Genomic DNA, 24611 nt, shown 5'->3' with positions numbered 1-24611 from the left:
ATTTATTAATTGAAAATTATTTACATGTATTAAAATAACTTTAGCTGCTCCTCCAAAAATAGTTACATACTTATGTAGACGATTAATCTGTTCATGCTTTGAAATTTGTTCTGTTTTCTTATTTCAAACGAAAAAAAAGGAGTACAAGATCCATGTGTTTTTAAATTTTGATTTATTTTTTAAATTTTTTAAATTTATTTTAAAATTGTAAAATTTATTTGCTTTTATGTTTTGAATTTTTTATTTTGATTAACACAATCTTAAGATGTTGCTTAAGATAATTATATAAAATATATTTTATTAAAAAAATATGTAAATAATACAAATACATTGCCATATTAAAACAATCAAATATTCTTATTTCATTTTATAAAATAAAACATTTATATTAAATTATAAACATATTTTTATAAACATAAATTAATATGACAAATACATTATAATTTTATAAATTCCATGCATTTTTATATTTTTTATAAATTAATATGACAAATTCATATACTAATAATGATATGAAAAAGCTCAGGATTCAGAAACATGCTCTCGCCTAAAATATATATTAGGTTTGGGTTGTCTATGACAATGAATGGTTTATGAGTGGACTTTGTTATTCTTTCCGTTCTTCCATGTACAATCTTTTTATTGTGGAACATATTAATGTAGGAGGTGCAGTGGTGCAGTGTAGAAAATGTAATTATAATTTCAAATGAATTGTATGTATGTGACCAATTGTACATGGCACATGTATATCAACTCCCTAGTTTATTTTTAGAGAGGGGTGACAACATGTGCATGACAGGTGTTGTGGGAATTTTTTTACTTACACCAAACCCAATCTCCTAATTTTTTGGTAGTTTTGAGTCCAATGTAATTTGCATGGTCATGGTCTGACATTTAATATCACTAACACAAAAAAAAGCCTTTTAACGTTTGACATTTTCGACCTTTGACGTCTGCCCAAACACTGACGTCGTATCAGGTGACGTCAAAATAACGTCGGAAAAATAGCAGACGTCACTTGACGTCGGTCTTTTAGGAGTCCGACGTTATCCAACGTCGGGGCTAGTAACACAGACGTCAATTTTTGCGCTAAAATGAGGGGAAAATCTGAGCAGTTTAACGTCTGTCAGAGCCCGTCAGACGTTAAATAACGTCGGCCCTGGTACGGTCAGACGTTAAATAACGTCTGTCAGGGCACACCAGACGTCAAACTGCTCCATTTTTTTTAAAAAAATTTGACTGTTTTTGCAACATCCATACACCTGAAAATCAGAAAATTCCCAGAACAATTTCATAATACTTTCAGCACAATTCTGGAGTTACAGTTATATATAATAGAACTTAAGTTTCAACATATATTCTAAACTAATATAAATAACAACAAACTAAAAATTTCAACATGAAATTCTTGTACAATAAAGTTTTGAAAGGAGTTCTAATTCATGTGGTATCAACTCCATCTCTCCAATAGATATGCCGCCCATTCATGTCTTAGTGTGTGGATAATGTCATCTGGCAGAGGTGATGGATTCTTGAATCGCTGAAAAAGTAATACAATTTCATTATGTATGAATATCATTCTTTAAAGTTTGATATGATTTATAATATGTGAAAGATATATATAATTACCTCTATCCATTCATCTTTAACTGCAGCTCGAATGATTGTTCTTATCCAAGACATGACATAATATCCACATTCCCATGAATCTTCTTGCTTGTTACACTGAACATTACAAATAAAATAAACACATCAAAGTCATAAGTTGACATACAGAAATTAATAACTTTAAAATGAATGAGTTCTAACCTTTGGATATATGACTTTAAGTTGTTGGCCTCTAGGCTTACCCACAATTCTAATGAAATTTTGAAAACATAAAACATATGTAAGTTTTTATAACTAAGTAGATACATAAGTCAGGATTAAAAATAAAAATACTTACTCTTGTAACATGTTTTTAAAAGCTGGTGGAATCTTCCTATGGCATGAACAAAACCATACAACTCAGAAACCCCCTTTTCATACACTTCACTTATGCGACGCTCATTCATCCAGCTTCGATCCATACTATGTTCGTAAAAAACTCAATCAATCTCAAACTTTTAACTCTCACAAGGTGAGGCCCTACCCATTCTAAAAAATTATTTTTCATAATTTGCTAACACATGTACAAAGAAGTCAAACATCATAAATTTCACAAAATTTCGACAGCATTTCGCATTGGTCTCTGAAGTACACGAAATGAAAGTGATTAATCATGATCACAATCAAGTATGCATCCAGAGAACAACACAAATTAGCCTCAATCGAAATTTTATGAAATTTATGCGTAAACCTCAATGTACACATTGTAGCAAATTATGAAAAATAATTTTTTCAAACTGTCCAATCGGACAATTCAAGATTTAATACAAACGATTAAAAATTTAATCATTTGTATTAAATCTCAAACGGGAACTAAGTTTCGCTCACTGTATACTATAAGTATAATAAATCTACATATATAAAATAACACTGCAATAATAATATTCAAAAATAAAATGCAATGAGAATTATTTAAAATGCATATATCTAATAATAAATATAATTTTATTTACTAATTTTACAAATATTATTATAAAATTTTAAATAAAATAAAAAAATAGGCCAAAAAAATTAACAAAAAAATAGTCTAAGACTAAAACTATAATGACATTTATAAATTAATACAAGTAATTCTATACATACAATGAACAAATATATACATACAATGAAAAACTAACCTCCTCTAATTGAAAGACGAACTTTGAGAGGAAGTCTAGGGTCTCCGCACACTGCTGGCCAAATGGGAACAAAGAGCAAGTGGGACGAATCTCAAAACGCTGCAAATGGGGATGAAAACGGAAAATAATCGGTTCAAAACGCGTAAAATCAACCCATAATTAAACCCCAACAAGTTTGATGGCGAAAACCTTTCGAAACTCACCTGGAGGGGGTCGGAAATGGCGTCGCCGGCGGGAACTCTCGCGGAAACGATGAACAACGCGAGGGTTTCTGCGTTTCGCGCAGAGATAAGCTGAAACTTAACGTCGGGGGTGTTATGTCCGACGTTAAGTGACGTCGGGGGTGGGAGGGGCCGACGTTAAGTGACGTCTGGCGCGCACTGGTCCGACGTCAAGGGACGTCTGTCGCGCTGGGGGCCGACGTCCTTTTTTGAGTGACGTCGGGGTATTTTTTAACAGACGTTAAGTAACGTCTGCCCGCTCCACGTCAAACGTTAAAAATGTCTCATTATTTACAAAATTGTCACCACTCATTTTTAACGTTGGGCTTTTTTTAGGCAGACGTTATTGGGGTGACGTTAAAGGCCTTTTTTGTGTTAGTGCATGTTGCGCCTTTATTTCAAACATCTTCAAAATTTGTCCAGCACTACGAGAGGTGGAGGTAACTTTTTGTCCTTAAACATCAATCCAAATCATAACATAATTTCGATCTTCACAATAACGTAATAAATCACATGTAATGTCTATCATCCAACTCACATACATTATGTTGAAATGACAACAATACCATATGCCTTCAGAAATTACAATCACACTCCCATTATGACATGATCCTCACGTGTCTAATAGGTGGTGACAGATTTATTTTTCGTTAATTAATTCAATCCACAATTTCTTTCTTCATAATGACGAACATGTTTTTTTTATCCTCCACAATACATACATATAATAATTTATGTTTTTATAATAGCTATTTAAGAGTCGTTCAAAAAAACAATGTCACACTCCACTTATTATGACATAAATCCCAACACTTGCAACGTCATCTGCCATTTTGTGGTTTTGTTAAATTTTTTTTTATTTTTTAAAAAATGTCCATGTGCTAATCTAATAGCGTGAGATGTAGAGATGTCAAAAGTAGTTGTACCCGTGGATATCCGCAGATAAAACCTGCAATGAGTAGGAAATGAATATTAAAAATCGATACCTGCTATCCGCGGGTACGGATATTTTTGATATCTGCATGTTAACGGGACAGGTACGGGTATCATAGTATCCGTACCCGTGGATATCCGTACCTGCTAAATTTTAATTCACAAAAATACTCTTATATATATATATATATATATATATATATATATATAGCAAGAGAGAGTTTATATCCTTTCTTTACATGCAAAATTCGAGCAAGTAGAACAAGTCAATGAACTAACATGGCAATGAACAAAATTCCAGCCAACAGAACAAACAATATATAATGCAGTGAAAAAAAATTCAGCAAGCATAATAGACCATATATAATGTTGTCAACAATATATCCAGAACATACCAGGCAAAACATTTTATACAGAAAAGTGCATAAATGAATTCAATGAATAAAGTTACCTCAATCTCTATAGCCTCGTCATTCACATAGGTGCATTTTTTCTCTTATGAGTTATCTTCCACATTTCAGCTCTACCAATATTTCTACTGGTCTCTATTTTTTATATATTCTAAGAGAAATTTTATAAGTTAAAAATATCGTAGCACAACCTAATGAATATCAATATTAAGAATTGAATATAAGTAAAAAATTACCAAATGATCTCTTCTTCTCGACAAAGACATAACACCACAAGTATGAGGAATAGTTTATTTTTTCCTAATGTCTCTATTTCTTTTACACAGTTCCTACAAAATAAAAATGAAATAAGTTCCTAAATTGAAAGTGAAGCTGATTTAAATATACCAATTGAAAAACTTGTACCATTGTGGAAGGCTTGAGACGATAATCAACAAAAATAGCCCATTGATCCATATTGACGTTCTCTAGATAATTCCTAATGAGCTCATTTCTACTCACAAGTGGGTCATAAAACTCATTCCAAAGCTTGCATCTATACTCCCTCCACAGTTTCTCAATTTTAAAACATAACATCTCTTTTTGCCAAGTCTTCTTTTATCTTGAAACAAAATCGAGTCTTACAATACAAAATATATAACACAAATGTTAGTCCAAATTTATATTAAATAAAAGAAATAACACAATAGATGTTTAACGTTGTTCAATTACCTTTAGTGTACATTCCCATACATGATTCTTATAGGTGTGTGGCATAGTAGACCATCTTTCAAAACTTATAGGAAACAATATATGATTTATCGCTAGCACCCCACACACTCCTACAAGTAAACCAGATGCTTCACCAATCGGTTGATATTTGTCATCATAGTTCACCACCACACGTAGTCCATTAGGCAAGTTATGAGCATCCTTAACCTTCACCTTTAGTTTTTGACTAACCCCATGCTCATCTATAAAATTTAAATACAATAATTAGAACTTATTAAATTAAAATGAAAACAAAATATTAAATTTACCTATAGCATCCACAAACCAATAGTGGTTGGACTGTCTTGGTTTTATTGGATCTACTCTTTGTGTTTGAGATTCAGAAATGGTATGAACAGAATCTGAAGTTGGGGTAGATTGAGGACTTGGTTGTTCAGATTCATCAACTAGTGGTGTAGATTCAGAAGCAGTCTGTACAGGTTCATCCTTCATTCATGTTAACCCCTTTATTCTCCAACATTAGCATGCCTCAATAATCAACAAATGATGAGATTGAGAACACTGTTTGAGATAAGTTTAAAAACAACATGTGCATATATAATAATATATACTAAAAACAATTACATAAATCACTTAAAGTTTTCTTATTTGTTACGAATTCGTGATTATTGAATTTTGTAACTCAATAGACATTCAAACTTTGATGATATTGAGTGGCATTGATATTAATTCACATCCACATGACCCATCCCCAAAGCAAATATGCCCATATTTTCTCAAGATACAAAAATCAATATGAAATTACCATGTTCATAGAATTACCTCCAATTGTAGAAAATGTAGACTTTGGCAGCACCTATTGCTTCTTGAATGCGTCACAACCCTTAACTATGTCTTGTATTTCCTGCATCAAAAAGAGAATTTATGGTTATATAAGGCACCCTTTAACATTATCTGTAATTACCAACATTTTACCTCTCCTATGGGTTGTCAAAAAAACTGGTGTTAATGAATTTTTCCCATTAAAATTTCAAATGCATTTATATATAATTCGAAACATTTTAAAAAGAAAGTGATACGACAATGAAAAGTTCCACAATAGCTTGAGATAACGATGCCATAAGTGAGTTAAAAAATAGAGAATGATTCATTTGAACTAAAAACTCTAAAACCCTAAATCTTATCCATAGCGAAGAACTGGAAAACAAAGCAAAATAGGTTATGAACTTCAAAACCCTAAAATCCTATCATAGAACATTACGTTGAATGAACAATCGAAGAAAAGAGAAGAACAACCAAAGTATTAGGAGTGGCACAATTTGGATTGACTGTGAACGCCTGGGGAAGAGGTTGTGAATGGCTTCGAACGGTTGGGAGCGGCTAGGAGCGTCTTCGAATAGTTAGGAGAGGTAGGGTGCGGTTGCGAACGGTTGTGAATGGTGATGGCGAATGCGAATGACTGCGAATGGTGATGGCAAATACAAACGGCGAACACAAAGTTAGAATGGCAAATGCGAACACGAATGTGTTTCGAGAATGGTAATCAAAGATCTTGTTTTCAATGCCTTGGAAGTAGACATATTGAAGGGAAATGAATGTGAATAGTGATTTTGGAAAGTGAAAACAGAAAATTAGAAATGAAAACATTGATTTTGGGAAAGGGAGGGAATCCATTTTAAAATCCATTTTAAGAAAAAAAAAGTAAAAGAGAGGGACTCACATATTAAAAATCGAGAAAGGATTTCAAAGTATAAAAAAAATTATTGAAAAGTGACGATTTTAAATGACATATTTTTCGATAATAGTCTAACATTTAATAATACGATAGTTAAAAACGCCATATTTTGCATGTAAAATATGACAACTCTAAAAATGTCGTATTATACTGTAAAAAGTGACATTTTCAAAGAACTGTCATATTAAAAACGTTTTTATATACACGATTTTTTGTAGTGATATATATATATTAGTAAAAACTATTTTGACCTAATTTTTTCTAAGCTACACATCTTGTCTTATGTCTTCATTCTTCAGCTTCAAGTATTGGTACATTGTCTTCTTCCAAGTACACCCCTTGACATTCTTCTCTTTTCCTTCTTTGAAATTGGACATATACCCCAAACCCTACGTTTATGATATGTTTGTTGTCAAATGATGGAATCAAAATAAGAATACTTGGCTCGTGGCAATTGCGGTTTAATATTTGATTACTTTTTAGGAATCAATGAGAAAGTGGGTTTGTTGATCAAAACACTAATTAAAGAATTTCTATTGTGGTTAACGTCATTTTATATTTATTTTTATAATTATTTGGACTTGTATGAACTTGAGTATGTTTGAACTTTATTTAAAATTTATGACATTGATGTATTTTATTTTATTTTATTTGAATTTATGATTAAATATTTATTTTTTAAATAATGTTGTAAATACCTGCAAGTACCCGTGGATACCCGCAGATATGAAAAAAATAGGCGGATACCTGCATAACGGATACTTGACAAATATAGGTACGGGGACGGGACGAATATCTATCCAGCGGGTAGGGTACGGGGGAGCTACTACCCGTCCCGTTGACATGTGTCAGAGTAATATTTCATACTCAACTAGTATCTTGACTCGTGCGTACGCATGGGGCATATTTGTTTTATTTTGAATATTAAAATAATAAAATAGTGAAAGTATTATGTAATGAAATTTTATGAAAATTAAGTTATATTGTTGTGTCTCCATCGTGCCTAATTATGCCACCATCTGCCACAATCGTGCCTCCACAATTCTTGTTTGAAGTTCAATGTAAGAACATTGTTCTCCTGCTTCCAATTTCTTCTCTTTGCTTTTTATCGTTCTTTGTCTTTCGATTTCATTTTTGATTTCGTTTCCTTGCTGTTTTCGATTTCGTTTCCATGCATCATTTCTTTCAATTTTGTTCCCTCTTTCGATTTCATCCCTCTTACTCATGTCCTAACTCACTCAGATTTCTTCAATTTCTATAACTCATCCTATTATGATGTTGCCTATAGATTTTCTATAACTCAGAAGAAGAAACAGGTTTGAGGTTCTTTGAATTGCCTTATTTTGGATCCTATTGTTCACACTATTAACAAGTTTTTTAATCAACTTAACCATTTTGGTGCAAACTATGGCACTAAGGATTCTAGGCGGCATTGTCAAAGGACTTAAAGGAGGAAAACCCCATCACTTTCGAGCAAAAAGGTAATGTTTATCACCTTCAAAACATTTATCACATTTTTACTACATAAACCGGTAATAGTTTCTTCCTTCTGCTGCATATAAGTTACGAGATAAGGAGAAATTATTTGAAGGTTACACCAATAAGGATGATGTTAAGCCAAAACTTAGAAATTCTGAAGAAATTATGGTTGCTTATAGAAAAATTGGGGAAATGCTAAGTAATTAAAGTAGTTGTGTATTTATGTCCCTGTTTACCTCATGTTTAGTATTAATACCAAAATAAGTATTTCTTAATTACTTTTTTATTTAATTACATATTTTACCATCATTTTTTTTAATTTGTGTATCTTACGTATATGTTAAATATGCAATAAAGTGTCACTATTTTTTAGCATTTATCATTTCATGTTATCCAACATTTGCATTCATATAAGTTCATGCTAATGTGTGAAACTACAGGAAACTTTTACTATCATTCAAGAAGGCAACGAGACAAAAACCATTGAGAATAATCGTTTACAAGTAAGATCAGATTTGTGATGGTATTATTATGGTAGAGGTAGTTAAGAATGTGGACTTTGCAGTTTTCACATGCTACTACATGTTGGATCATCATACCTATGCAATGTAGAAGTATTGCATTGAGCTATTTTTTTTTTCTCAACACCAACTGTTTTCATGTTGTTCTACGTTTTTTCATGCAGGTTAACTCAAGCCCTTATAAAGATGGATGGATAATTAAAGTTGAATTGAGTGACAGTGGTGAACTTAACTATTGTAGCTCTTTTTTTGTTTTATTCTGCTTTGTACTTTTGTTGATTATGCGGATTCAATTGGTGAGAATTGAAGTTAGAGTACTTGGGTATGCGGGTTCAATTGGTGAGAATTATGCAGGTTCTTTTGCAGCCTTGGGTTTTATCATTCTTTATATTTTTTCCTCTATCATGCACTTAATGAACAGTCAAATGACTACTATTGCCCATTTTATGAAATTTTCATTTTATTAGAATACAGATACTATTCAAGTTAGTGTTCTTTTTTTCTATATTATTTTTTTCTCTTTATGTAAGATGATTATACTCATAATAGGGTCTTTAAATTTTTGAATCATATACTTTTCTTAGTGGGTCTTTGTCATAATTCGATTTTTTAGATCCTCCAACTGTTGAGAACTTAATTCATTAGAGCATATCTTACACAAACTATTTATGCAATTTTAAACTAATTCTAAAGTTACAAAATCATAACACAACACCCACTCAACTATAATGGATGTAACTACCACATAGTAATAGTTTTTTAAAATTAAGAAACAATTACATGACTCGTTTAAAAAAGCAAATAAAATTAATGAAACACGTTATGATACAGTTAAATGTCATAATAAGCATTGTTGGTAGTACCGAGGGTTTCAAACCCCAAGTAGTAGCGGGGGTTTTAAAAATTCCAAGTAGTAGTGGGGGTTTCAAAAACCCCATGCAGTAGCAGAAGTTTCAAAAAATCCCAACCAGTAGCAGAGGTTTCAAAAACCCCAAGCAGTAGAAGGGGTTCAAAAACCCTAAGTAAGTGGCGCTTTACCAGGGGTTGCTAAAAACCCCCAGTAATCTATTAGCCACGCTGGTTCTTCTAGGGGAATTGCAAACCCCTAGTAAAGCCATTAGTGGGGGTTAAAACCCCCAGAAATGCCAAATTTAACTCCAAATAAAAACAATTATTTTTGTAGTGAGTCTATGATTCGTGCGAACATTTTTTTTTTGTTTTTTTTTATTTTAAATTTTTTTAGAATAATAATATACTTGTTATTATATTTATTTAACCATTAAAAATACTAATAATAATATTAATATAAATTATAAAAACTTTAAAAGATTAAAACTCTATTTAGCAAAAGTATTTAGTATAACAACGTTTTCTATAATTAAAAAAAGCACACTTATAATAATAGCATCATTATGAATAGTAATAATAATAATAAAAATAATAATGATACCAATAATAATAATATTTATGCTATAAATATTAATATTAATGCTAACACTAAGGCTAATGTCAACTATAATAATATATAATTATATATAAAGATATACATTAACAACAAAACAAATAAAAATAAAAAGTAATTAAAATGTGATCCCGTAGTAAATTAATTTAAGATATGTGTCTAACTATTATAATAATAATAATACCATTATAATAATATCTCATAATGATAAAAATAATAATAATACAATAACTACATATATAAAGAGATATACATTTATTGTGTCCTCTTTTGTTTATACAATTTTATCCTCTTAATTATTATTTGTTAAATTAAAATAATTATTTATAATAAAAATTATTTGTCCATTTTGTCATTTTAATAATTTTAGTAACTAATTTTTTAATTCAAATAATTACACAGATATAAAAATAAAATGAACAACAAAATAAATAAAAAGTGCAAGTAATTAAGATATGATCCCGTAATAAATAAATGTAAAATGTGTATTTAACTATAATAATAATAATAATCATAGATAATAATAATAACACTAAAATAATATCGCGTAGTGATAATAATAATAATAATAATAATAATAGAACTACATATATAAAGAGATAAACATCTTTGGTGTCATTTTTTGTTTTTTCAATTTTATCCTCTTAGTTGTTATATTTTAAACTTAAATAATTATTCAAAATAAAAAATTTATTTTTTAGTTTTATTATTTTAATAATTTTAGTAACTATTTTTTTGAATTGAAATAATTATTCAAATGTAAAGATAAATAAACAACAAAACAAATAAAAGGGTCAAGTAATTGAAACATATTCATACATAGTAAGTAAAAGTAAAATGTGTATGTAACCATAATAATAAAAATAATAATAATTATTATTATAGGTCTAATTAATAATAGCTTTAATTAATAGAATAGTATCCACTTTCGTTCAGAAGATTCAGTTTGGTACCTGCTTTTAAAAAAGTTTCAATTTCGTCCCAATTTTTGAAATAATGTTTCAATTAGATCTTTTTCAAAAAAAAATTATTAACGTCGTTAATGGTGTGCCACGTGTCATCCTCTGATATTTTTAATTTTTTTAATTTTTTTAATATTTTAATTTTTTTTAATTTAAAAAAAATGTCATGTGCCGAATCTTTGGTGTGACACGTGGCATTGTCAGTGCCACATGACAAGGTACCGCCACGTAGCAAGGTACCTGCCAAGTGTCATTGTCTTGATTTCAATTTAGTCCCCACATGTCTATTTGTTTCAATTTAGTACTCATATATGTTTATTTGTTTCAATTTATTCCCCGCTCTATTTGTTTCAATTTTGTTCAAATGTTTTTTTATTTTCAAAATAGAGAAATATTGTCTCTCTTTTAGACAAAATTTATTATTTGTAAATGTTATATTGATATTTGTTACTAAGAATGACTTATAAAATTAAGTATTGAAATTTATATTAAAGTAGTGGTAAAAGTCATGAATAACAGATTTATGACAAAACATAAATCTGTTATTCATGACTTTTACCACTACTTTAATATAATAAATCTGTTATTCATGACTTTTACCACTACTTTAATATAAATTTCAATACTTAATTTTATAAGTCATTCTTAGCAACAAATATCAATATAACATTTATATAAATAATAAATTTGGGAGACACAATATTTCTCTATTTTGTAAAAATATATTCGGACAAAATTGAAATATATTGAAGACTAAATTGAAACAAATAAACATATATGGTTACTAAATTGAAACAAATAGATATATGTTGGGACTAAGTTGAAATCAAAACAAAAACACTTGGCAAGTACCTTGCACGTGGTAATACCTTACCACGTGTCACTGACAATACCATGTGTCACACCAAGGATTTGACACGTGCCAATTTTTAAAAAAAATTTAAAAATGAAAAAAATCACATGCTAACACGTGGCATACCGTTAATGGCGTTAATAATTTTTTCTGGAAAAGACTTAATTGAAACACTTTTTAAAAGTTGGGACGAAATTGAAATTTTTTCAACAGCGGGTATCAAACTAAAACTTCTGAACAAAAGTGGGTATTATTCGACTAATTAAGCCTTAATAATAATAGTAATAATAATAATAGTAATATAATAATATAAATAATTTTAATTAATAATGATAATAATAATACTTATATTTGGTAGTAATACTGATCGTAATAATTATAGTTGATAATAAAAAATATAGTTAATAATAATAATAATAATAAAAATAATTAGAGTTATAATTGATAAGAATAACAATAATATAATAAATATCATGAAAATTAGGTTATACTGCTGTAAATATTATTATTAATGAAATGAAGTTGTAAATTCAGTTTAAAATCTATTACATATTAAGAAAAGAAGATACCACCAAAATTACTACATTACCCATTTTCTTTTATTGACACGTGTCAAAAAATTTAATTTTTTTCGTCATTTTAAAACTCTGGTACAAAAGTACCTGGGTTCAAATCCTACAAAAGTCAATTTATTTTTATTTTTTCATTTATTTAGGATTTCAGCTATAATATTAATTATAAATAATATTATTATTTGTAATATTTTTATAAGTATTAGTATTTCTAATTATTAATAATATTAGTATTATAAATATTATTTATAGTGATAGTAGTAAATTATAACAAATATTAATATTATAATAATAATAATAATAATTGTTATTATTATTATTATCATTATTATTATTATTATTATTGTATGTTACTATTATATATTATTACTATTAGTATTGTTAATATTATTAGTGGTAAAGTTATTACTCTTATTTGTAATATATAATATTATTATTATTATTATATATTTTTGTTAGTAATTACGTCTCAATTTTTATTAGGTTATGATAAATTATTTTTTTGTCTTAAACTTGAAAAAAAAGGTATATTGATAAATATATGATTAGTTTAAAATTTCACTCCAACATGTCATTGTTGATGTTCAAACCCATTCAAATTTGAAGGATTTGTCCACCATTATTGAATTATGTCAATCTTTGACAAAAACAAACAAATTAAAGATATTTTACTTGATTGATTGTCTAATTCATTTTATTTAACTCCTAATGTTTCATTTTCTACAACGAAGATTATCAAAACAAAATTTGGAATAAGATGAAAGATGAATTTCTTGAACACAATATGGTTATTTACATTCAAAAAGGAATAACTGGAGATTTTTATTCCGAATAAATTTTTGACGAGTTCAAAATTTTTTACTATAAATTATTTTGGCTCCTCCAAAATTATTGGTCAAATCCGTCACGGGTTATTATTATTAACTATAATTAATAATCATTATTACTATCAACTATAAATATTATTATCATTATTATTAATTATAATTATTTCTATTATTATATTACTATTATTATTATTATTATTATTATTATCAATAAGAACTATAATTATTATAATATTTATTATTATTATTATTATTATTATTATTGTTTTTATTACTATTGTTAGATACACATCTTACTTTTACTTACTATGTAGGAATCATGTTTCGTTTACTTGTCATTTTTATTTATTTTGTTATTCATTTATCTTTCCTTTTCCATTTGAACAATTATTTAAATTTTAAAAAAATAGATACTAAAATTAGTAAAATAATAAAACTGAAAAAATAATTTTTTTATTATAAATAATTATTTAAATTTAAAATTTAATAATTAAGAGGATAAAATTGATAAAATAAAAAGGACATCAAATATGTTTATCTCTTATATATGTAATTGTATTAATATTAATATTATTATTAGTAGTAGTAGTAGTATTAATATTATTTTTTTATCACTACACAATATTATTATAGTGATATTATTATTATTATTATTATTATTATTATTATTATAATTAGACACATATTTTACTTTTATTTACTACTGGATCATATTTCAATTACTTGCTTTTTGTATTTGTTTTGTTATTCATTTTATCTCTATATCTTGGTATTTCTTGAATTGAAAAAAAATAGTTACTAAAATTAGTAGAATGATAAAAGTGACAAATAATTTTTTATTATGAATAATTATTTAAATTTAATAAATAATAATTAAGAGGATAAAATTGTAAAAACAAAAAAGGACATAAAAAATGTGTAACTATTTATATATTTAGTTAGTGGATTATTATTATCACTATGAGATATTATTATAATGATATTATTATTATTATCACTACGGGATATTATTATAATGATATTATTATTATTATAGTTAGACACATCTTAATTTTATTTACTACGAGATCATATTTTAATTAGTTTTTCTGCTTGATTGTTTTATTGCTGATGTATATCTTTATATATAATTATAGATTATTAGTATCTTTATTTGCATTCACATTAATATTTATAGCATAAAAATTATTATTATTATCATTTGTTTATTATTATTAGTATCATTATTATTATTATTATTATTATTATTATTATTATTATTATAATTATTATTATTTATAGTGATGTTATTAGTATAAGTTCTTTTTTCAATTATAAAAAAATGTTATTATACTAAATTCTTTTGCTAAATAGATTTTTAATCTTTTAAAAATTTTATAATTTATAATTTATATTATTATTATTATTATTATTTTTAATGGTTAAATAAATATAATAACAATAATATTGTTATTCTAAACAGATTTGAAATAAATAAAAAAAATGTGCACGGGTCATATATTATTATAATTATTTTGTAAAATTAATTAACTGCACCATATTGTGATATTAATTTTATTTATTATATTTAAGACTGAATTTACACTTCATTTCATTAATAATAACATTTACAACAATATAACCTAATTTTCATGATATTTATTATTTTATTTTTATATTATTGTTATTATTATCAATTATAACTCTAATTATTATTATTATTATTATTATTATTATTATTATTATCAGCTCTAATTATTATTATTATTATTATTATTATTATTATTATTATTATTATTATTGTTAACTATAATTGCTGTTATCAACTATAATTATTATGACCAATATTACTACCAACTATAAGTATTATTATTGTCATTATTAACTACAATTATTTCTATTATTATATTACTACTACTACTATTATTATTATTACTACTATTATTATTAGTTAGAACTATAATTATTATAATAGTTATTATTATTATTATTATTATTATTATTATTATTATTATTATTATTATTATTATTATTATGGTTACATACACATTTTACTTTTACTTACTATCCATGAATCATGTTTCAATTACTTTACCTTTTTATTTGTTTTGTTGTTTATTTATCTTTACATTTGAATAATTATTTAAATTCAAAAAAATAGTTACTAAAATTAGTGAAATAATAAAACTGAAAATAATTTTTTTTTAAATAATTATTTAAGTTTAAAATATAACAATTTAGAGGATAAAATTGAAAAAACAAAAAAGGAAACCAAAGTTGTTTATCTCTTTATATATGTAGTTGTATAATAATAATAATTATTATTATTATTAATAGTATTATTACCATTTTTATCACTACAAGATATTATTTTAGTATTATTATTATTATTATTGTTACTATTATTATCATTATTATTATTATTATTATTATTATTATTATTATTATTATTATAGTTAAACACACATTTTACATTTATTTACTACATGATCATATCTCAATTACTTGCACTTTTTCTTTGTTTTGTTGTTCATTTTATTTTTATATTTGTGCAATTATTTGAATTAAAAATATAGTTTCTAAAATTATTAAAATGATAAAATGGAAAAATAATTTTTATTATGAATAATTATTTTAATTTAACAAATAATAATTAAGAGGATAAAATTGTATAAACAAAAGAGGACACAACAAATGTATATCTCTTTACATATGTAGTTATTGTATTATTATTATTTTATCACTACAATATATTTTTATAATGATATTATTATTATTATTATTATAGTTAGACATACATTTTAAATTAATTTACTACGGGATCGTATTTCAATTACTTGTCATTTTTATTTGTTTTGTTGTTAATGTATATCTTTATATATAATTATAGATTATTATAGTTGACATTAGTCTTAGTGTTAGCATTAATATTAATATTTATAGCATAAATATTATTATTATTAGTATCATTATTATTATTTATTATTATTATTATTATTATTATTATTATTATTATTATTATTATTATTATTATTATTATTATTCATAATTGTGTTATTATTATAAGTGTGTGTTTTTTAATTATAGAAAACATTGTTATACTAAATATTTTTATTAAATAGAATTTTAATCTTTTAAAATTTTTATAATTTATAATTTGTAATTTATATAATATTATTATTAGTATTTTTAATGGTTAAATAAATATAATAACAATTATATTATTATTTTAAAAACAATTAAAATAAAAAATATATATGCACAGAAGACTATTATAATTATTTCGTAAAATTAATTAATTATATTATATTGTGATATCAATTTTATTTATTATATTTAAAAATGAAATTATTATTGCATCACTTAGATATACTAATTACTTTAAGGTTAAAATACCTTTTTGGTCCCAATTTTCGTCAAGTTTTATCAAATAAGTCCTAATTTTGGTTTTGTGTTTAAATAGGTCCCAATTTTCGTCAATTTTGTTCAATTAGGTCATTTTTTGCTAACACCGTTTAAATCATTAACGGCCATGAACAGTGACTAACAAACCACGAAGTGACACGTGGCAGTCATTGTTCATGGCCGTTAATGATTTAAACGGTGTTAGCAAAAAATGACCCAATTGAACAAAATTGACGAAAATTGAGACCTATTTGAACACAAAACCAAAATTAGGACTTATTTAAAAAAACTTGACGAAAATTGGGATCAAAAAGGTATTTTAACCTTACTTTAATAACAACATTTACAACAATATAACTTAATTTTCATAATATTTCATTACATAATACTTTCAATATTTTATTATTTTAATATGGGAATGGCAACAAGATGAGGCAGAGACAAGTTTCCCATACTGATCCCCATGGAAAAAATTCATCTATCCCCATACCCAACCCAACGAGTGTCAAACTTTTGTCTCATCTTCATGCTCACAAGGTAACGGGTATATACTTGTACTCATACCGATACCAACTTTCTTACTGTTTTAATATTAATTAATTAATTATTATAAAATAATAAAAAATTATGACAAAGGAAACATAATATTATCAAATATTCAATATTAAGAGGATGGTTGTTTCTCCAATATCAAATATTTATAAAGAAATTAGGTTATAATTGTATATATTTTAAATTAGAAAACAAAATAAAATTCATGAGAACCAAAACTTCTGTTAAATTTGCAAAGATTAAAATATTCAGATTAAAATATATGTTAAATGTATCTTTACTTCAATTTTATTTTTTAAATTCTAATGGATCTATTTTTTATATACTAATAATAGTTATAATAAATTACTTGACCGAAATAATGCAAAGAACAAATATTAAACTAATAATAATAAATTTTTAACATAAATATTTGATGGGGAAAACAATAACACAAACAATATACCAAAGAATGCAGCTGATATAATTTCCCCTAACTTGCAAGAATCTATGAGGAGCAACAATTAAAGAGCAGCAATAATAAATCACCAAAAGCACAAATAAAGGCACCAAGATTTTTAACGTGGAAAACCCCTCAAATCAAGGGTAAAAACCACGAGTCGTCCAGACCAAAGAAATAGCTTCACTATGATCAACAAGAGTACAAAAGAATCAATAGCACATATTAGTGCCAACACCCAACCAAATAACAAAGCAACAAAGCTTTCAAATAGAGAAGAACAAGAAAGGAAAACCTCTAAAAATCACTGCTGCAGTGCGAAACTAATATCTCCCAACTCAGATCTCGTATCAACGATCCAACCGGTCAGAATGAAGAGCAATGAGTCCCGAACCTTCTGTAAAACTTTCAGTGCGATCCAACGGTGAACGAACCCGCAGTGCCGAATTTACGGCGACAGCTCTATGAAAAACGTGAACAAAATTTTTCCTCTACCTCTCCCTCTATGTATTAGGGCTTTCAGTATTTTGGATCTTTTCTCCACATAGGAAGGGAGCCCAATACCCAACAATATTGTATCTTTTGAACTTCAATATATGTGGGGGTGGTAAAAGAAAATTCATGACAATTACATTAAAATTTTATATTATAGTAAATAAAATTTATTTATACAATTATAGTGACAAAATCAAAGTATGATAATGAGTTAAAATATAAAAGATAATTATATAAAAATATATAAAAATAATATTTTACATCATGAAAATAAAAATATTAAAAAATTATCAAATGTGTGTCTTAGAAACAATTTGAGAGACCATTGAATGAAATCACACTAAGGAAAACAACTATATAATCAAGGATATGATAAAATGAAAAATGCTTTAGAGATGTAAAAAAACTTTTTAAATATGAACATAACCAATGCTTTGAAAATAACGAAAATTGTTTTAGTGAAACAAAATAGTTCTTCAAATGAAATAATAATAATAATAATAATAGAGTAAAAAAGATAAATTTTTTATATTACGTAGTATTTTGACGGGTATGAGGACGAGGACAGGACAAAAAATGTACAATATCAATTTTATAATTATTTCGTAAAATTATTTAACTGCACTATATTTAATATCAATTTTATTTATTATACTTAAAACTGAAATTATTATTACATCATTTAGATTTACTACTTACTACTTCATTACTTTAATAACAACATTTACAACAATATAACATAATTTTCATGATATTTCATTACATAATATTTTACTACTTAATATATAAAATAAAAAAAAATACAACCCGTGCGTACGCACGGGTCAGTCTCCTAGTATAATAAATAAAATCAATATCATAATATGATGCAGTTAATTAATTTTATAAAATAATTATAGTAGTATATGACCTATGCGTGTACGCACATTTTTTTTATTTATTTCAAATATATTTAGAATAATAATATTGTTGTTATTATATTTATTTAACCATTAAAAATAATAATATTATTATTAATATAAATTATAAATTATAAAATTTTGAAAAGATTAAAAATCTATTTAGTAAAAGTATTAGGCATAATAACATTTTTTATAATTAAAAGAAGCACTTATACTAATAATATCACTATGAATCGTAATAATAATAAAAATAATAATAATGATACTAATAATAACAAACAAATGATAATAATAATTTTTATGCTATAAATATTAATGTCAATGCAAATACCAAAGCTAATGTTGACATACCAATAATCTATAATTATATAGGTTAAAATACTTATTTGGTCCTAATTTTCGTCAAATTTTTACAATTAAGTCCTAATTTTGGTTCTGTATTCAAATAGGTCCTAATTTTCGTCAATTTTGTTTAATTGAGTCATTTTTTGTTAACACTGTTTAAATCATTAACGACCATGAATAGTGACGGTCACGTGTCACTTTGTGATTTTTTTTATTTATTTTATTTTTTAAAAATGTACATGTGTCAATCCAGTAGCGTGTCACGTGTCACTTCGTGGTTTTTTTGAATTTTTTGATTTTTTTTTTAAATTTTTTTAAATGTCCACGTGTTAATCCAGTAGCGTGCCACGTGTCAAAGTCAATGTTCTATATTCAATTTGGTCCCTATATTTGTTATTTTTGTTCAATTTAGTCCCAATTTTTGTTAATATTAACCAATTTGGTCCCACTCCAAATTGAAACCAAATTTAGTTTTTATATTAAAATTTACATTTTTTATTAATTATTTTTATATAATATATTAAAATTCACATCATTATATCTTTGATATAAAAATTAAATTTGGTCACATCTTCGATAAGGACCAAATTGGTTAATGTTAACAAAATTTGGAACTAAATTGAACAAAAATAACAAATATAGAGACCAAATTGAATATAGAACATTGACTTTGACACGTGGCACGTTACTCGGTTGACACGTGGCACGTTACTTGGTTGACACGTGGACATTTTAAAAAATAATAATAATAAAATATTCAAAAAGTGCAAAAAAAATTCAAAAGAAATTCAAAAAAATCACGAAGTGACACGTGACAGTCACTATTCATGGCCGTTAATGTTTTAAACGGTGTTAGCAAAAATGGATCCAATTGAACAAAATTGACAAAAATTGGGACATATTTGAACACAAAACCAAAATTAGGACTTATTTGAAAAAACTTGACGAAAATTGGGACCAAAAAGGTATTTTAACCAATTATATATAAAGATATACATCAACAACAAAACAATTAAGAATGACAACTAATTGAAATATGATCTCGTAGTAAATAAAATTAAGATATGTGTCTAACTATAATAATAATAATAATAATAATAATAATAATAATCCACTAACTAAATATATAAAGAGATACACATTTTTTATGACCTTTTTTGTTTTTATAATTTTATTCTCTTAATTATTATTTATTAATTTTAAATAATTATTCATAATAAAAAATTATTTGTCAGTTTTATCATTCTACTAATTTTAGTAACTATTTGTTTTCAATTCAAAAAAATATGAAGATATAAAGATAAAATGAATAACAAAACAAATACAAAGAGCAAATAATTTAAATATGATCTCGTAGTAAATAAAAGTAAAATATGTGTCTAACTATAATAATAATAATAATAATAATAATACCACCATAATAATATCGCATAGTGATAAAAAAAATAATACTAATACTACTACTACTACTAAAATAATAATATTAATATTAATACAACTACATATATAAAGAGATAAACATCTTTGGTGTCTTTTTTATATTAGGTTAAATTATACTTTTAGTCCCCATTTTCGTAGCAAAATTTGAATTTGGTCCCTCAATTGTTTTTTATCTCAATTTGGTCCCTATTTTGGGAAATTTGATCCAATCAAGTCCTTTTCGTTAGTGGTGGAGTAACGGTGTTAAATGGGTGTCATGTGTCAGCTTCTGGATTTTTTGATTTTTTGAATTTTTTATTAATTTTTTTAAATTTTTTTAAAAAATTAAAATTTTGCCACGTGTCAAGCTGACATTGTGCCACGTGGCAGTGACAGTGCCACGTGTCACTATTTGGAAAATCCTACAATTTCATTTATGAATGGAGACATTTGCCACTCCGGTATTTGCAACTTCTTAAACGTTTCCCAGTAGAGTATGTTTACTGAGCTTCCCTGGTCGATTAATACCTTCTTCACTGCGAAATTTTCAATTTCGACAGTGATCACCATGGGATCGTCTTGGTTAAGATCGATGGCTTTGAAATCGTCGCTTGTAAAAGTGATAGGGGGCATGTTTCTCCTGGCGGGAGCTGATACCGCATTGATGGATTGTACGACTCTTAAATGTTTTTTGCGAGCTGTAGTGGTGTTTTCTCCGCCAGCGAATCCTCTGGAGATTGTATTAATAGTTCCTCGTAGGGGAGGTTTGTGTCCTTGCTGACGGTTTCCTCTTTCTTCTCCGGATTCACGCCGATCTGGTGCTCTATAGTTATCCCGCGAGTTGGGTTCTCTTTGGTTGGTGGTCTCCTTGCGACTAGCTTCATATCTCCTTGTTTCGCCTGCTCTGTTCTCATTTCCGCGTACTACAAAGCGCTGGAGGTGTCCAGCTTGGATGAGCTCTTCAATCTTGTCTCGCAGGGCCGTGCATTCTTCAGTTGAATGCCCGAAATTCCTGTGATATCTGCACTGTCGCGTGGTGTCAGCATTCGGAGGTGTATTTGCCCTCCTGGGAGTACTTAAGAGGTCAGTGTGCAGGGCTTCTTCAAGTACCCTTGACCTTAAGGCATTCAAAGGTGTGTACTTAGCAAATCGCTGGGTTCTTGGATGGGCAGGTGGCCTTGATGGGGCCTTACGAGCCCCTTCCTTATCAAGCCTTCCTTTTGTTTTTAAAATCTTTTAGCTCTTCCATGCGCATATACTTGGCTGCTCTTTGCCTCAACTCAGCTATACTAGTTGCTGGCCTCTTGCACAAGCTGTCAGCGAAGGGTCCGCTTCGCAACCCATTAATCATCTGATGGAGGACTACCTCCGGGCTCAAGTTATCAATGCTAAGGGTTGTTTTCCCGAAGCGTTCCACGAACGCTTTGAGGGGCTCTCCCTTTTCCTGGCGCATGTTTATGAGGGCGAAAGATGTGAGGTTATGTGGCCGCGATGTGGCAAATTGTGTTTCGAATTGAGCCGTTAAAGCATTGAAACAATCGATGGAAAAAGGAGCTAGGCGAGTGAACTAGCTGAGGGCTGCTCCCTTAAGTGAAGTGGGAAAGACCTTGCAAAGAATCGCGTCGTCTGTGGTGTACAGGCCAACTTGTGTGAGGTACACATGTATGTGCTCATCAGGGTCTGTTGTGCCATCATACCTATCGATGACTAAGGTTTCCCATCCAATAGGCAAGGGTGTCTCCATTATCCCATTGACAAAAGGGTGCCTGCGCGCATTTTTTAGCATTGCGGAGGTATTAGCTGTTCCCATAGTTGGGGGGTTCTGTGCACTTTCTTCGACAGTTTCGGTGCGTACTGGCTGGGATGTAGCTTGAGTTTTGCTGGGGCGCGGTTGCTCTCCTTCGCCTTCGTTTTTGCTTTCTAGCTTTCGTTTGATACTGGTATTTTCTGCTCGGAGCTCTGCGAGTTCTTGTTGTATGGCTCGCATGATTGCCATCTGACTGCTTTTTGCTGCTTGCCCCTCCTGTCCGTTGCTTGCCATGTTTCTAGTAGACACCATGTGCATCAATTTTCTTCGGCCCCACGGTGGGCGCCAAATGTTCCTACCGAATACAAATGTACCCGCGAACACAAGTTATACTGGGACCAATGACTTATTAGATGCACGCGTCCACCTACTTCGCTTCAGCTTCTAGATCCAGGAACCTAAGTGTCTTCTCCCAATGCCTGAGTGTCTTCTCCTAAGTGCCTGAGTGTCTTCTCCCAAGTACCTGAGTGTCTTCTTCCGATGAAGAATTCTACTGGCGGGGGCCTACAAAGTCACTCCGACGCTCAAGTCAGTGTCAGAGCAATAACTGACTACAATAGTAAAAAATAGCATGACCTCTTTACCTCGTGAACAGTGCCTTTTATACTACTTTAATGGGCCAAACCCTATGGGCCTAGGGTTTCCGCTGCCTGGTAGGTTTAGGTTTCACTAATTGCGTTTAATTATTCTTAATAACTTATAATTCCTAATTTCTTTAGTACTTACCGCAGTTCACTTGGTTGAGGTGTCTTCTACCCCAAATGCCGAGGTTATTACGGCTCCTTCATTATTCGTGTGCTATAGAGTCTCCTGGTCCAGAGTATACCCAAACCAACATATTGGTATACTTCGCATGCTGGGGCATATTCTTCACTTCAAGGTGCCTACTTCAATTAGAAGTATCCCTTCCCCCCAATATGTACAAAAACATAATATTATCAAATATTCAATATTAGGAGGATGATTGTTTCTTTCATATCAAATACTTTGAAATAAATTATAATTGTCTACATTTTAGATTAGAATACCAAATAAAATTTCATGAGAACCAAAACATTTATTAAAAATTTGCAAACTACAACATTGATGAACTTAGTTGATAAAATTAAAAAAATTTCAAACAATATAAAAGAAAAACAAATATTCAAATTAAAATATATTTTAAATGTTTGTTTACTTCAATTTTTTAAATTCTAATGAATCTCTTTTTTATATACTAATAAAAGTTATAATACATCAGTTGATCAAAATGACACAAAGAACAAATAATAAACATAATAATGAAATTTTGACATAGATTTTGTATCTTTTGAACTTCAATATATGTTGGATAGTGACAAAAAATATTCATAGCAATTACATTAAAATTTATATTGTAGTAAATAAAAGTTATTTATACAATTAAAGTGAAAAAATTATAGTATGATTAATAATGAGTTATAAAATAACAAATAATTAGATAGAATATATCGAAATATTATTCTACATGATGAAAATAAACAATAAATAAAAATATTAAAAAACTAACAAATGTGTGTTTTAGAATAATTTGATAGACTATTGAAAGAAATTGCACAAGGGAAATCAAATGTATAATTAAAGTATGATAAGATGAAAAATATCTTAGAGAACTAAGAAAACTTTTCAAATATCAACATATATACTCAATGGTTGAAAAATAACAAAAATTATTTTAATGAAACAAAAGAGTTCTTCAAATTAAACAAAAATTAATAATAATAATAATAATAATAAGTAAAGAATTTTTTTTATATTACCTTAAATTGAGAGTATAAACATTCTCATGTGAAAGGAAA

At 27.5% G+C, this 24611-nt stretch overlaps 1 long non-coding RNA gene and 1 pseudogene across 1 annotated transcript; one reads left to right on the top strand and one right to left on the bottom strand.

Moving 5' to 3' along the window:
• The first annotated feature begins 7769 nt into the window (after positions 1–7769).
• LOC146884161 (uncharacterized) lies at positions 7770–9156 on the top strand. Its single transcript, XR_014984016.1, has 3 exons — positions 7770–8256; positions 8695–8757; positions 8940–9156. It is a non-coding gene; the product is annotated as an uncharacterized LOC146884161 (long non-coding RNA).
• A 12239-nt stretch (positions 9157–21395) lies between these two features.
• On the bottom strand, positions 21396–23028 carry LOC114194856 (uncharacterized; annotated as a pseudogene).
• Positions 23029–24611: the final 1583 nt, after the last annotated feature.

The sequence above is a fragment of the Vigna unguiculata genome, chromosome 8, assembly GCF_037176805.1.
Source record: "Vigna unguiculata cultivar grain cowpea cultivar isolate G323 ecotype 2 chromosome 8, ASM3717680v1, whole genome shotgun sequence".
Lineage (NCBI taxonomy): Eukaryota > Viridiplantae > Streptophyta > Magnoliopsida > Fabales > Fabaceae > Vigna > Vigna unguiculata.
The sequence above is the reverse complement of the archived record's forward strand: the minus strand, read 5'-3'. Positions and strand labels throughout refer to the sequence as shown.